This window comes from Lynx canadensis, chromosome A3, assembly GCF_007474595.2.
Source record: "Lynx canadensis isolate LIC74 chromosome A3, mLynCan4.pri.v2, whole genome shotgun sequence".
In the NCBI taxonomy this organism is placed as follows: domain Eukaryota; kingdom Metazoa; phylum Chordata; class Mammalia; order Carnivora; family Felidae; genus Lynx; species Lynx canadensis.
In genome coordinates, this window is record NC_044305.1 from 41,229,334 (window position 1) to 41,245,930 (window position 16,597).

Consider the following 16,597-nt stretch of genomic DNA (forward strand, 5'->3'; position numbering starts at 1 on the left):
TTTCAGTAACTTATTGATTTCTCAGGGGATGTCTTTCTGAGAAGCTACCCTCACCTCCCTGACCTTCCAACTACAGCACCAAATGTTCCTCTACAATAGAGCATATTGTATTCCTTGATTTCTAATGAATTTATTAAGGGGAATTTCTCCATTTTTACTCACAATTGAGTCCTCGAACTTAGAAGAGCAGTGACTAAGTCATCACAGGGTCTCTAAAACCTATTTTTTTGAGTTAATAATATTTGCAAAGAGAAGGATTTATAAAATCTTTAAGTAAAGTCTAGAATATGCCTCCTCCCCCGTCAGCTTGCCCCTGGATTCCATCCTTAGGGAAATACTTGAAAACTCCAGCAAAAAATGCAAATATGTTTTCTGAGAGGATTAAGAAGAAAGCTATTATCCATCAAACGCAGGCCCTTATAGCAAATACTTAAGATAGTCGACATCCAAAATGACCCACAGAGAGTAAAGGAGCTTATGGGATCTTACTCTTCACAAGGAAAACCAGGGATAGGCTGGGTAATACCTAAAGAGCCAGACTCATGGTGCTGGGGATGAGAACAAAGGTCCTCATTCAAGACAATGGGAAGTGGGAGGGAGGGGCAAAGGAGAGAAGTAAGTCAGAAATAAATACCAGAAAGCCAGTGTGAGAAGAGTCGGGAAGGTTGTTAAATCCTAGGGTAGGAGTCCAAAATAATACATCAAAGTCTGACCATGAATCTAAGAGGCATCTGGGAGGTGAGAATGATCAAAACAAGGTAAGAGTTGTGTGGGAGTGGATGGGGCTGTGGTGGGGAAGGAGAGAGCTGTCTAGAGCATTATCACTGTGATACATCATATCAGGACAACAGGGGCCACTGCCCTGGGCCCCATGCTTTAGAGCAGCACTGTCCAAGAAAGCCACAAATGCGAGCCACATAGGTAATTTAAATTTTTCTTTATCTTCATTTAAAAAATAAAAAAGCAAAAGAAATAACTATAATGCCTTTAATGAGAAATCTTGCATTCTTTTTATTTTCTTTGTACTGCATCTTTAACATGCAATATGCATTTTACAATCAACTCGTTCAACACATCTCAGTTTGGACCAGCCACATTGCACATACTCAACAGCCACAATCTTAAGGGTCTTCACTCTGGTCCTCTTCTGGCTCCACCCTGGGGGTGAGGAATCTATGAGGCCAAAGGGTTCTATGTACCTAGATCCCAATACCTCCTTCTAGATTACACACCAAATGTCTGAGACTTTAAAATTCCCTGCCCAAAAGGTCCACAGTTCACTTTAAGGGCTTACATGAACCCTTTTCCTGGGTCCATCATAAGGAAAGGTCTACCCTTCTGGGGTAAACTATGCTGCTGCTCTGTGTAATCCCAAACTTGACAGGGTCCAAAGGGATGGCTGCTTATGGGGACATATGGACAGATCATGGACATGTGGGTTGATATTCCTGTGTAGGACAGAACTAAGGGTTGGGAAGAGAAAAGAGACAGGTCATTCTCTAACACAGGGAGCCTGACCATCTCTCTCCACACTGCCACGTGCAATAGAGATTTCTGAAATGTCTTGAGAATTCTGCATTGCAAGCTAACTTTGACAAGGTAAGAGAACAGAATATATTTTATTTAAGAGTTTATTATTACTCCTGGGGCTCCTCGGTGGCTCAGTCGGTTAAGCATCCAGCTTTGGCTCAGTTCATGATCTCACAGTTTGTGGGTTTGAGTCTCATGTGGGGCTCTGTGCTGACAGCTCAGAGTCTGGATCCTGCTTTGGATTCTGTGTCTCCCTCTCGCTCTGCCCCTCCCCCACTCACGCTCTGTGTCTCTCTCTTTCAAAAATAAAAAAACGTTAAATTTTTTAAATTAAAAAACAGTTTATTATTCCGAACTTGTAACTTTAAAATATTCAGCCATTGTATGTGAACCTCCATTTTTACTTCTGCCCTAGACCCCAGGAATGCTGGAAGCAAGCCTAATCCTGAGTTTTATTACTTACTGTAATATCTGGAATTTATTTATTTAAATTCTTATTTGTCTTTAGAGGAAGTGTGAGGAAATTGGCCCATCTTAAAATATCAGAGGCATAGGGCTCCTGGGTGGCTCAATGAGTTAAAAGATTAGGGGTACAATGAACTCTATGTAACACAAGAGGAGAAACAAATTATTTGGCATAAAATTCCAGGCTGTTTTACTGAAGGTGGTCTCAAGGAGACAAAGTTATATTACCTCCACTGTGGAGAACACCCCAACACCAATTAGCATAATTAATCATTTTTTTCTCTTTGTTCCCAGAGAGCACTTTATTCAAAATGACGTTTTTGTAGAGTATACCTCCTTCTAGATCTAAAGGATCTATTTTCTTCTGAAACGCTTATTCTTTACTTTTGGGAATCACAGATCCTTTCGAGAATAGTATAGTGAAAGCCATGAGTCCTCCCTCCAGGGGGGAAGAAAAAAAATATATATATGTATGTATGTGTGTGTGTGTGTATAGGTAATGTGTGTATATATATATATTACAAAATAATATAGGTAATGTGTATATATATATATATACATAGGTAATGTGTGTGTGTATGTATGTGTATATATATATATATATATACACACACACACACATATATATATATATATAAAATACAAAATTGGGAATATGATTTCAAGGAGTTCATGAACTTGAGGTTAAAAATCCCTGAGTTTGTACTACATGAAGAAAGGCATTGATTCCATTCAGTGCCATCTGAAACACAGTAAGCGCCCAAATCAGATAGGATGAATAAAGAACACGCTTCAGGCATTTCTTACATACAACAAACTATCTCACAATTTCATGGCTTAAAAGAAGAGACACAATGTATTGCTCAGGATTCTACAGTTCAGGCACGGCAAAGTAGGGATGCTTCTGCCCCACGTGATGTGGGCTGGGGTGGCTTGACTGGGAAATAGAAGAGCTAAGATGGTATCATTCACAAGCTTTAGCTAGAATCTCTGGGAGCTGGCTCGATTTCTCTCTGACTCTCACTTTCCCTATAGTCTCCTAGCCTTGAGGGCATCTTTCCACATGAACTTTCCAACAGTATAGTCAAACTTGAAACCAAGGTTTCAGGAGGGAGCGTCTGCTTGTGTCATGCTTGCTAATTTCCCATTGGCCAAAAAAGTCCCATGACCAAGACCAATTAGTGTAGAAAGGTTCTACACAAGGGTATCGACACCAAGATATGTGGTTTATGGGGAGGGGTGTGCACCAAGTAAGTAGTCTCTAACACAGACTCTCCCCCTCTACTGCTGGCAATGGACAATTACTAAAAGAGCAAATAATCCCTTAAAGATGCTCCCCAATGAGGATGGGGTAGCTACTTAATTCTTCCCATCATGTAGGCCTCAGGCCAACAGTCTCTTTCTCACAGCACCTGACTAGGTCATATCTCTTTGTTAGGCACTATCCAAGAACCCCATGCCTTTCTTCCTCAATACATATCACAGCTTGTAATAACATATTAGTGTGAATATCTGATTTTTTATTATTGAACCGAAATTATATACTCATTGAGGAAAGGGACCGTAACTGCTTTTCTTACCATTACATCCTAGCTCCTGGCACAAGAGCAGACGCATGATAGTCTTCCATAAACATTTGAGGAAGGAAGGAAGGAAGGAAGGAAGGAAGGAAGGAAGGAAGGAAGGCCTCAGACCCTACACTCTTAATCACTCTTAAACATTATATCAGCTCTAAGGACAAATTAACATTTAGAAGCGGGGCGCCTGGGTGGCGCAGTCGGTTAAGCGTCCGACTTCAGCCAGGTCACGATCTCGCGGTCAGTGAGTTCGAGCCCCGCGTCGGGCTCTGGGCTGATGGCTCAGAGCCTGGAGCCTGTTTCCGATTCTGTGTCTCCCTCTCTCTCTGCCCCTCGCCCGTTCATGCTCTGTCTCTCTCTGTCCCAAAAATAAATAAACGTTGAAAAACATTTAGAAGCAAAAGAGAATACTTAAGGACTAACGTGTGTGTCCCCTCAAGGACTTCCTGGGAAAAGATGAACACACAAGCAAAAGAAAAGAGATGTTTGTTGCTTTGTGGTGGTGGTGGGGGGGGGGGGATGTGGTTCAAAAGATTGGTGGAGATCAAGCAGAAAAATGGAGTGAAAAATGAAAGCATCGGGGAGATAATGAGGCAGAAAGGACTGACAGGGAGGGATGCTCAGGTGGGTGGGTCCACATTTCATTAGAGAGGGGGTGATGCAAACACTTCCCAGGTGGAAAGGAAGATTAGCTGGTTAAAGTATTCAGATTGGCTTTGCAAAACGCAGCCCTCACAGTGAGTCATAATTTCAAAGATTATGAACAAAAACTGTGCCAAAGCGAAAGTTTAATAGCAGGTGCAAAATTTTTTATTAGTCACAAAACTCATAGGAGACAGTTGGCTTTCTGCTACAGAGATCAAATATTTAAGTCTTTATCTATAGAAAAATAAAAAGGCATACCCACCAGACTAGCTAAAATGAGAAGAAATGGATAAAAATCAATCATTAGAAAGGATTTGGAAAAATGGGACTCTCATACCCTGTTGGTGGGAGTGGAATCCACTACACCCACTGCTGAAAACTGTGAGCATCCACCAAAGCTGAACATGCACGCGTATTCTATGACCCAACATCACTTCTGAGCAAATACCCAATGGAAATGTACCCATATATTCATCAAAAGATGTGCTAGAATGTTCACAGCAGCACTATTCATAATGAGCTCCACTAGAAACCACTCAACTGCCCATCAACAGTAGAGCAGATAGGGGCGCTTGGCTTAGTGGGTAGAGCATGCGTCTTGATCTGAGTCATGAATTTGAGCCCCATGTTGGGGGTGGAGATAAAAAAACAAAACAAAACAAAATATAATCGAGCAGATAAATCATTACTCACACATTGGAATACTACACAGTAATGAGCATGAACAATGCACAGTTAAGTCCAGAACAATGGATGAACCTCACAGACAAGAATATTTAAAGTTAAAAGAAAACAAAACACTCTGGGGAAATCAGGATGGCAATTACCCTGTGGGAGGAGTGTCTGCAGGGAGTCTTAAAGACAGACTTCTAGGGTAACACGGGCAATTTTCTATACGGATATTTTGTATCAATCAAACATTTCAAAGAAAACATCTTCAAGAACTCAAAACTGAGTTGTCCAATCACTGTGTTGTACACCTGAAAATAACGTAGCATTGTGTGTCAAGTAAACTTCAATTAAAAAAAAAACAAAACTGGGGCACGTGGGTGGCTCAGTCCATTAAGCGTCCAACTTCAGTTCAGGTCATGACCTCACTGTCTGTAAGTTCAAGCCCCGCGTCTGACTCTGATGACAGCTCAGAGCCTGGAGCCTGCTTCAGATTCTGTGTGCGTCTCTCTCTCTGTCCCTACCCATTCACATTCTGTCTCTCTGTCTCTCAAAAATGAATACATATTTTTAAAAAATTAAAAAGAAAAGTGAATAGAGACACAGAGATAAGACCGAGGAGAAGCAATGGGCCGGAAAAAAGTCAAGGAAGTTGTGTAGTAATCTCCTATCCACAATCTGTTTAGAGGACACAAGGGGGTCATTCCAGGGGCTCCTGGAGGAACCGTTAGTCTGGAGATCTTGGAGAATTCACAAGCCTCTCTTATGGTGTCCTTGTTTTAAGTCACTTCTAAGGAACAGGAAGGTGCATGCCTCTCCTCTCTCTCCAGGCCCTAGCATTGTGCCTTACACATGGCGGGTCTACAGTAAATGTGTGATGAATGAATGACGAATAAATGGAACTAAGGGGCTCTTTTTAAACGCTATGTCTTTAGTTGGTTTCCTCTAGTTTGTAGACCCTGACACAGGAATAGATGGGTTTGGGTGCTGCCCTTAGGAAGTACTTGCAGCAAAGTAAGGAAGTGAGACCAATGAGGGAAGCAGCCAATACTGAGGGAGACTTCCGCTCTGGGCAACTGGGGCTCAATCCGCCTGGGGAGTTAACAGTATTAAACGTACTTCAGAGTGGTCCCACCCAAGGTGTGAGATAGCAGGGGCATTCACCTTCCCATTTGCATTCATTCCTGGCCAGAAGCTGCTCCCAGAAGCCTAACTCCCTGATATGTCTTGAGAGTCACAAGTCCTGGGATGGGGGGCAAGGGGTACTGAGGAGAGGACGGGGGGAGAGGAGAGCATCCACCACAGCTGGTCATGAGGAATATTCATGGGAAACATAATTTTGTTCTCCAGTGTTGGATATGGGCCATGACTAAAAGTAGGAACTGGGGTTCAAGAGCTAAAAGTAAAAATCATACAAAGTTCAGTAGAAAAGCACTTTAAGACTTTTTTCTCTGACTGCTCTTTGATGTTCAAATCCTTCTTCACACACATTGTTCACTTGATGAACACCCCTGAAGCAACGTACCTGAGGAGCTCTAAGAAAAACAGCACTGAATTTCATATGTTCTATGTCCCTCTTTCTGTCTGCCTGGAGCCCCAGACTTTTAAATAGTTCGCTCTAGGAAGGGACATGGCCTCTCTGGCCCATGTCTTTACATGACTTACAAGCTTCTGTATCATTTTCAGCACTGTGCAAATTGGCTGTCTTCTATTTCCAGTCCAGGATCAGTTAGAGGCTGGAAAGTACACAAGATTCATTTTGAAATCTCCAGAAAAGACATTAAGATGCCAAATTTTAAGATCAATGCTTAAAGGATCTAAGTCCCAACACCTCAGGAAGCAAAGACTCGCCTCCCCAACCTTTAGGTCTTGTTAGAACTCTCCCCAACCAGGGCTGTGAATACTAATTCCATAATGACAGTGGAGCATTGACGTAAAATTTAACAGTTGTTCAGCTGATCATCAAAATTAGCCTATCACAGTAAAGAGAGGAACTTCTAGTGATTCACTGTCATGTAATTGCAGATAATAAGTGATATGATGGAAGAAAAATTTTAATGTATTCTAAACCCCATAGGGGGCATTCAGACTCCTTGCCTAGAAGTTTGGAAATTCCAGGGAGGAGAGAAAAACCAACAGCAACAAAGACCCAGCTCTGAGCAAAGTCCATTTGGGCACAGTCTCCAGAGAGGAAAGCATCCAGGCCCAAAGATCTGGCAAGGAAAAGTTACTTGGAGATGTTTTTTTTTGTAAATGTTCCTTGGAAAAAAGCAAAGTCCTTGAACAACATTTTGGTTCATGATGTGGTGATAACTTAAAGTCACCAAAGCTAAGATCCAATCTTTATGTTGAAAATATTCATGACTGATCATGAGTTTAAAAAAAAATTTCTAGTGTAAGTAATACCTGCCCATTGAGAGTTTTAATCAGTTTCTTTAAAGGGACTAACCTTACCTAAGAAGCAGTAAGTGGTATAGTTTATTATTATCTGCAGTGGTGTCCAGCTCAATAGTGGGTACTTAATAGGTTCTCAACAAGCTATTGATTAGAATGAATATTTTAAGGTATTTTCCATGGAGCTACTTTTTTTTTAATGTTTATTTTTGAGAAAGAGAATACATTAAAGAGAAAGGAAGTACTTTTAATGTTTATTTATTTTTGAGACAGAGGGAGACAGAGCATGAGTGGGGGAGGAGCAGACAGAAAGGGAGACACAGAATCCAAAGCAGGCTCCAGGTTCTGAGCTGTCAGCACAGAGCCCGACGCGGGGCTCGAACTCACGAACCACAAGATCATGACTGAGCCAAAGTTGGATGCTCAACCGACTGAGCCACCCAGGGGATTCTGGAGCTACATTTTCAAAAATTTTTATCTGGAAAGAGTTGCCAAACGTACAAAATTTGCAAAATGAGCTGTATCCTTTCAAAAATCAAAATAATGTGGTATAACTGGGAAGTGTACTGACAGCTACAAAATCCAGAAGCACCTTTATAAAAAACCACTGTTAAGAGGTGTTTGCCTATCCTACGTGGACAAGATGGTAGGATGAGAAGGAATAGTTTAGAACATAGTACTTCTTTTTTTTTTTTTAATGTTTGTTTATTTATTTATTTATTTATTTATTTATTTTTGAGAAAGAGAGAGAGAGAGAAGGAGAGAGACAGAGCACGCATGGGGGAGGAGCAGAGAGAGAGGGAGACACAGAATCCGAAGCAGGCTCCAGGCTCTGAGCTGTTAGCACAAAGCCCGATGTGGGGCTTGAACTCATGAACCATGAGATCATGACCTGAGCCGGGGTCGGATGCTTAACCAACTGAGCCACCCAGGTGCCCCTAGAACACAGTACTTCTTTGAACAGCCCACTTTTATTTCTTTGTCCTCATGCCCCATCATGTGAGAAGCTGCAAATGAGATCATCTAAGCTTTCAGCAGCATCTCCTTTCTTTTATTTTTCTTTTGTATTGGGCTTTTGCAACATTTCCTTACTGTTTGTAATCCTAGGATTTCTAGAAGTTTCATAGACATTAAATCAGTTCCACACAAAATATCTGAAAAATATGTGAGATATAAGATGTGCAAGGTGGGCTCGGTTTGGAAGTTGGATTAAAAGCTATTCTATTCTGATTGATGTTTTTGTTGTTTGTGGGTTTGATTTTTAATTAAAACTTTTTTTACCCCAGTGTTCTTCCAGACTTCTGAATTTCCTTGTCTATTCTGAAAGCAGAGCTACTCAGCCAACAGCTAAAATCCCTTTGGTCCTAGACAACTTTTTTCACCTTTGCCCTGGCTGTCTCATTGTTTTTTTGTGCTTCATCTTGTAACTAACTTGTTGTAGCTGGACATTGATGGGGGCAGGTCGTTGGGGGAAAGAACCCAAATGAGAACACTGCATCAATTCTATTGAAGTAGAGTAAAACCTTGGTTTGCCAGCATAATTCGTTCCAGAAACATGCTTGTCACCCAAAGCCCTCATATATCAAAGTGAATTTCAAGAACCACTGGCTCACTTGTGACCATGTGACATCAGGCATCACGTACTACTTGTATTGCAAGACATTGCTTGTTGGTCAAGTTAAAGTTTATTAGAAATGTTTGTTCGTCTTTCAGAATGCTCGCGAAACAAGTTACTCACAATCCAAGGTTTTGCTGTCCCTTTTATTCAGTATGCTAGACATTCATGAATATGGTAATATGTTATATAACTGGTTTTCAAACAGGTCTTATTCTCAGTTTTGAATGTCTGATCTTATGAAAGTCTAACTCAATAAGGATTTGGTTTACTTAAGTCAGCTGTATTTGACTCACCTGGCTAGCTGAGTCCAGGTAACATAGGGGTCTCACGATTCCAGGTGCAGCAAGAGAGAGCAAACTCCAAGGCATAAGTACCCTTCAAGCCTTTGCTGACATCTCATTTAACAGAACAAGTCACGCTTCTAAGCCTGGCTTCAAGGTACAAAGTACAGGTTCCACCTCATGATGCGAAGAGGGACCAAGTTACACTGCAAAGAGGTCTACACTCAAGAAAGGGAGGCATTGCACCACCTTTGCAATCCGCCATACAGAGCAGTTCGTAGTTACACCACGAACCTGTATTCGTAGTTACACCACGAACCTGTAGCAAAAATCTGAGAATTGCTGCTTTCATATCATTCACCGGGAGCTGCCAAGAGGACACAAGAAGCAAACAAACAACCCCGCCACCCTTTCCAGATCTCTAATCGCCTGTCATCTTCCAAAAAGGGCCAGAATATTTAGTTCTGGGTAGTTAGCTCTGAAACACAGAGCATAATATTTTTTTAAACACATAATGATACTGATTCAATATAACAGCTGTGAAAAGATCATAAAAGGAGAAGTTAGGGAAAGGCCCATCGGAAATAAGATTAGAGACAATGTTTCAGCTCCACGGCTTTCACTGGACCCTGGGAAAAGAAACACCTCAAAAAAGGTTAGTTAACTTTCTCCCTCCTAATGAACATTATGAGGATAAATATTCTGTTTGCATGTACCCTTTTGGCAGGCTGGTTAATTTGTTAAGCCCAACTGGACACATAAAGAGAGCCCCTTTATCTTCATTAAACCCAATGAGAATGAATGGCAAACAGCAGCATCATTAGTCTGGCATGATAGGTTTCATCAAAGGGCCCGGAAAGCTCTTAAAAACCCAGATGCCTTTAAGGTTGGCTGGGTTAGGGCTTGCTCATCTCTTATAACAAACATTGGCTGGTCTTATCTTCATCTGTAGATTTAGGCAAGCCATGATCAGCTTTCAAGTATACACAGTATAGAAACACATGGGTGCACACACACACGCAAACGTGCATGTGCACACACCCATTCACACACACACACACCACACACACATTGACCAACTAGCATAACTGGGAAGGAGATACAAGAGAGATAAGGAAGACGGAGGAGACAGAGTGGCTTCTGTTCTCTCTCTGGCCACATTGACTGGATGTGAGCCCCTAAGGACTCATCAGGATCAATGGTTAAAAGCATGGACTTTTGAGTAGACTGCCTGGATTTGACTCCTGGCTCTATGACTTCCTAGCTGGGTGACCCTGGGGAAGTTACTTCATGTCACTGTAACTCAGTATCTTCACCTGTTCAAACAAAACAACAAAACTCATGGGGCTGTTATGTAGGTTAAGTAAGCTAATATCCTTGAAGTGTTTGGAATAGTCCTGTCCCATAGTAAATGCTCTGTAAGAGCTATTGAGGAAGTATGGCTACCGGGGCCAGGATGAAACTGCTAAGGAGTGGCTTTGTGACACCCTGAGCTGCTTTGGAGCACAGGTGACAAAGTGTGACCAAAAATTAGGGCCATGGATCTCTTCCTGCCCCAACACTGATTCTTCATGAGCCAGGGAATCACCAAGTACTAAAAGCTTTAGAATCATTCTTCTTTGACAAGGACTTTGAAATGAGAGTGGGGGGAGGGAAAAGGCAGTAACAGGGAATCTCAGGTAGTGTCACAAGAGAAGAAAGACAGTGACAAGGATAGATCATGTGATAACAGCAGAGACAGCAGGCAGAGACTGCTTCGTGAATACACGTGGGAGACCCTTGGTAGACCTCCCAGAAACAATATGCTGCGGTGGACCTGATGGGGTTTGGCATCATCAGGATGTGTCTTTATCCGTGGGTCTGGTAATTGATCCTGATTTTCATCTAGGATCTTCTCTTAAACTATCAACTGGAGGACCCACACATGGTCTCTCCATTAACCTGAACTTCCTGACAGTATGGTGACCTCAAGATATTCAGACTTACTCCATTGCTGGTCACTGCTCAAAACCAAAACCAACCCAAACAAAACAAAACAAAAAACAAACAAACAAACAAACAAACAAACAAAAAACACGCCAAGTGTCCCAGCTATCAAGGTGAGAGCAACATTGCTTGTATGACCTAGCCTCAGAAATCACACAGCCTCATTTTTGTCACTTTCTATTCATTACTAATGAGACACACGCTTGCCTAGGTCCAAAGAAAGGGAACAGAGACTGAATGCCATGATAGATGGAGTGTCAAGTTCACATTGTAGAAGAACATGTGGGACGGGAGATATTGTTGCAGCTAAAATGCAATCAGCAACAGGGGATGTCAAGCCAGAAGGTATTTGCATTATATACGTTTTATTTATATTTACTTCAACTTTATATGGATGAGTTAATAATCTACTTAGCTTACACAATCTTTATATTTCTCTATGGCTATATTCCAAAGAACAATCACAATATTATGCACCCATTATGAGTTCCTTATGGAGTTGAAATAAAAACCCAGGAGTCAGCTGTGTTCTTTGAAGCCTAGCAATTCTATATGGTGAAAGGTTGACAAAACTTGGTATATTAGTAAAATTGAGTTAGCGAGCACAAAGCGAAGGAATTAGTTTCCCGTAGCAAGGAAAGATGCTAAATGGCTCTGAAAGAGCTGAAAGAAAGACCTCCATGACTCAGGATCTAGAGAACAATAGCTGGGGACTTAGTCCTGACACCATCTCCATCTCTGCTGTCTCACATCTCTCCTTGTCTCTTTTTGTATGTTGTCTTTGTTGTTTCCTACTGAAGACATGGGAGCTTCTCTGTAGGACTGGGAAATGACCAACCAGTCACCACGCAGTAAGTCAGAGCTTCTCTTTTCCAATGTCAACATATCCCTTCCAGGGAAAGACAGCTCTGCTCTGCGTTAGTCACATGATTTCTTGGAATTACTCTTGCTGGGGGATAATGCTCTGTACTTAACCAGGAAGTCACGCATTCACTCCTTGGCCCAGGGGTCAAGATCTGTTGCATCTACTGAGTACCTTTCTTTACCTAAATATATGTGTATACACACATGCTGGGTCATGAAAATAAACAGCCCTAAGGAAGCCAAAATATTCCTACAAATTTGCACATACTCCAATGTACTTTGTTTTCCATAGCAATCTTGGTTGGGAAAAACAGCTGATTCTCTTATCTGTAAGAACAGGACTGGTATTCCTGTCTGGCGAGGCCTGGAAAACACTTAAGACATTACTTGCTGCTGGCTGGGACTCACAGGCAAAGGAATTAGATGACACACAAGTCCTCAATTCTAGAACCTTGAATCTCGGAGTGTCACTTGTCCTTTGGAAAGTTGATTTTGGATGCAATGTCATTCTCTACTTCTAGGGACAGAGGTACCTCCTGGCCTCAGCTAGCTTGTTACTAGGCAACCATGGAAGAACTCCCAGGATCATTCATTGGCAATCAGAGGGGGTGAGACTGTGAAATGATGGCAGTGCTAAAATAAACAATGTAGCCGCCTAATGGAAACTAATAATTTTTTAAGGTTTTTAAAAAAAATGACCTGGGTTTTTCCAACCCAAGGTGATGAAACAATGCCTCAATATTACTCTCAAGAGAGACAGCTCCCTAGAGTCTTTCTGGAAGAGATTAAAGGACTGACTTCAGCTCCATATTGTTTGGCTTCAACAATGTAAATTTGGTTTTAATCGGTCACCACTTTGAAAGACCTCTTTAAACCAGCTGACAGAAGGTGAGTGCAGAAGCCAGATGATCAATGAGGACCTTGACCACTACATAGCATCACCTTGCTGGCACGTTGGCTTATCCTGGTGTCCAAACCGTATGTGACAACCAAACTTTGGACAGTGGGGTTGCTGGGGAACAAACAACACACCTGGGCTTGATTTCTCTAATTTCAGGGTTCAGAGACAAAGGGCACAGCAATGACTTCCAAGGCTGGTTGAACATTCAAATGTGATTATAGTTTAGGGGTGCCTGGGTGGTTCAGTCAGTTAAGCATCCAGCTCTTGATTTCGGCTCAGGTCATGATCTCACCGTTGTGAGATCAAGCCCCGTGTCAGGCTTTGTGCTGAGCAAGCGTGGAGCCTGTTTAGGATTCTCTCTCTCCCTCTCTCTCTCTACTCCTCCCCTGCTTGCTTTTGTGCCCTTTCTCTCTGTTTAAAATAAGTAAATCAACATTAAAAAAAGTGATTATAGTTTCACCCTCCATGGTAAAATGTTTTCTAATATCACCACCTCAATCCCTCCCACTCCTTATGCTCTTCCCAGTGTGAATTTTCTGCTCTCTCTACCAAGGGGTGGGTCTATTCCTCCATCCTGGAACCTCAGCTGGCCATGTGACTTGCACTGACCCAAAGAAGGGAAGTATGGAGCCTCTGATGCTAGGCGTGAAGAGGCATGGCAGCTTCCTTTTTTGTCCTCTTGCCATGTAATGAAATCCAGTATTCTGACAGATTAGGAGGTCATGGGGAGTTAGAAGCCCTGGAGGAAGAGGAAGGACACGTGAAGGAGAATTGACATCCCAGCTGACAGCCATTACCAAAACCCCAGCTGCGTGAGTGGGGTCATCTTGGCTCCTCCAACCCCAGTCAAGACGCCTGGCTGACAACACTTAGGGCAGAGACAAGCCATCACCTTTCCCCCACTAGCCCTGCCCAAATCCCTGACAACAGAATACTGAACAGTAAAACAGTTGTTGTTTAGAGCAAGTTGTGGCGTGGCTATGGATCAACAGATACTCATCCATCCTCTTGTTCTACTTGGAGAAAATGGTCCCCCGAATTGGGGAGGCCTGCCAAAAATTGGGCTATTGAAAGGATCAGAATATATGTTGTGTTATTATCACTGGATACAGAGTATTTCCCTCCAAATATTAAAGCCAAAACTAAATGAGCTGCTTGTCTTCAGAGCTAGGCCCTGCCATTCAAATCCAACCATTTTATTCAGTCCTAAAATCTTTTCCAGTGGCTTGTGTGAGGTCAGTGAGCAGCCCCTCCAGTTTTCTGAGAACCACTGGGTTCCATTTTAGCAACCCTAAATCTCTTCAGCCTTTATCAGTGTTCTTACTGAACTTGACAAATGGCTGTTGACAGAATTTTTTTTAATTGAGACTTGATCTCCCACTGAGTATAACTGCAACAAAGTTTCTATTAGATATCGATGGGAACATTCAGGCTGCTGAACTGATCATTTCCCATGGTAACACAGCCACCCTGAAAGTAATCAATTCTGCCCACCGGTCTCTGTGGACTGAAGAGAACTTTCCAGCAGCTTAGGCATGTTTCCTTATTATCATATGGTCAATAAATTATTTGTGTAGGTGCATTTTATGGTTGCCCAATACACCAGCATAATAACAGTTTGAATTAGGTAATGCTCCTTTTTATTATCAGAGATGAATTACTTCATGGGGCCAGCAGATACACAAATTTAGTGCGGCCTTCCACTAATTGGAAGGCCTTTTTCAATTGGCTTCTGACAAATGAGGAAGAAAAAAATAACCACATTCCAAGATTTCTCAGTATCAATATTATAGATTTATTTTATTGGGCTCATTGTTACTCTTCATTCAATAATAAACAATAGCATCATTTCCATAGCAACCATGGCATACCATAAGGGCAATATTAAACATAAATTCCCAACTTTGAGCATTTCTGCTGAGCCCAGAATGGGAGCCTTTCTGCCGGGCATGGTGAAATGTTCACACTGGACAGAAGTTCCATTTTTGATCCCACCAGACCTGTAGTGCTAAACACTTACATTATGCTAATAAATGTATGTAATAGCACAGGTATTTATGTTCACCATAAAGAGAATATCATGCTTTGATATATGAATGTTGGCCTATGATTCTAAAAGCTCGTGTTTCATTTTTAACTTTTAAACAAAACTTATCACATAATGATTAAGTGCTTCCTGTATACGAGGAACGGCCTCTCGATTTTCTCACTCTTTGCAGTTCATGAACTATGAATAAGACACTCGGACATCCAGTCTGTGCGCTCGTCAAGGAGGAAGGCTGAGTCTTTGTCTCCGCTCTGTTTCTCACACCTGGCATGCAGTGGGCAATCAGTAAATGCTTAAAAATGGACAAACACTTCTTACTGACACTGAGGTGATGGAAGGGTGGGAAGTATTCCTGGAGAGTAGAAGACCCATAAAGGTAGTCTGAAAAAATGGATAGAGTGTAGTCTGATAAGGAAAAACAGGGGAAGGATATGGGGCATGAGAAACAATGGGAAGGGGGCCTAGGCCAGGAGAAGCAAGAACCTGCAGACGCCAATGACCTTGGAGGCCTATGTCTGCAGTAGGCTGAGAGCAGAAGTGAGGCCAGGGAAGGAGATACCAGGCAGGTCATGAAGCGCCATAGAACACAGGTGCGAGCATACACATCACGGAGAGTATTGAGGGACATGAAGCAGAGACAGGTGTTGGTTGGGTTTCGGATTTAGAAAGATTATTCAGGCTTCAGTATGGAGGTAGATATCTAGGAGATACAGCGAGAATGAAGGAGACAGCTTAGAAGGCCAGTAGAGTTTTGGCCACCCTGACACTCCTTCATTGCCACCATAGGTACATCGTACAAGCTGGTTTTGGTACGGTTTCCACCCCAATGTCACGTGGGATTCTCAACAAGGTCAAACAAAGTAGCCCAGGGCCCCAGTTGTTTTTTTTTTTTTTCATTTTTATTTTTTTAATGTTCATTTATTTATTTTGAGAGAGAGAGAGAAAGCATGCCAGCGGGGGGGGGGGGCAAAGAGAGAGGGAGAGAGAGAATCCCAAGCAGTCTCCCCACTCTCAGCACAGAGCCCGACAGGCGGCTCAAACCCATGAACTATGAGATCATGACATGAGCCAACATCAAGAGTTGGACCCTTAACCAACTGAGCCACCCAGGTGCATCTCCAGTTCTTGGGGCATCTCCTGTCTTGGACACTGTGTTTCGAGGAAGCACTTTGTTCCAGAGTAAAGTGCTACTCACTTACACCTTCAGTCCACACTCCCTGTTCCTATCTTCCCATTAGTGGGCACTTCCAGGAGGAAGAACAGGGTGGAGAAAGGGGATGGGGTATTGCCATCTCTTTCCTAGTTTCAACCTTTCCAAGGACAGCCCTCTCTACGGAGACAGAGTCCTGGTCTTGAGCCGGCATTGAGAGGACAAATCTTAAATGGCTCCATTTGCCAACAAAGAGCTTTCCACTGAAGGGGTGGGGGGGGGGGTATGAAACCACTTTATTTCTGATGATTGCCATTAGAAACAGATCCAAAGTCATAGGAATTCAGGTTCACAGACTTTCCCAGACCACTGGACACCAAGAACCCACTTGAGCACCAGGCATTGCTTTCAAGATGTTTCCAGACCCTGTAGTAAGACCTAAGAAGAGAAAAGCCCAAACCTTGTACTGT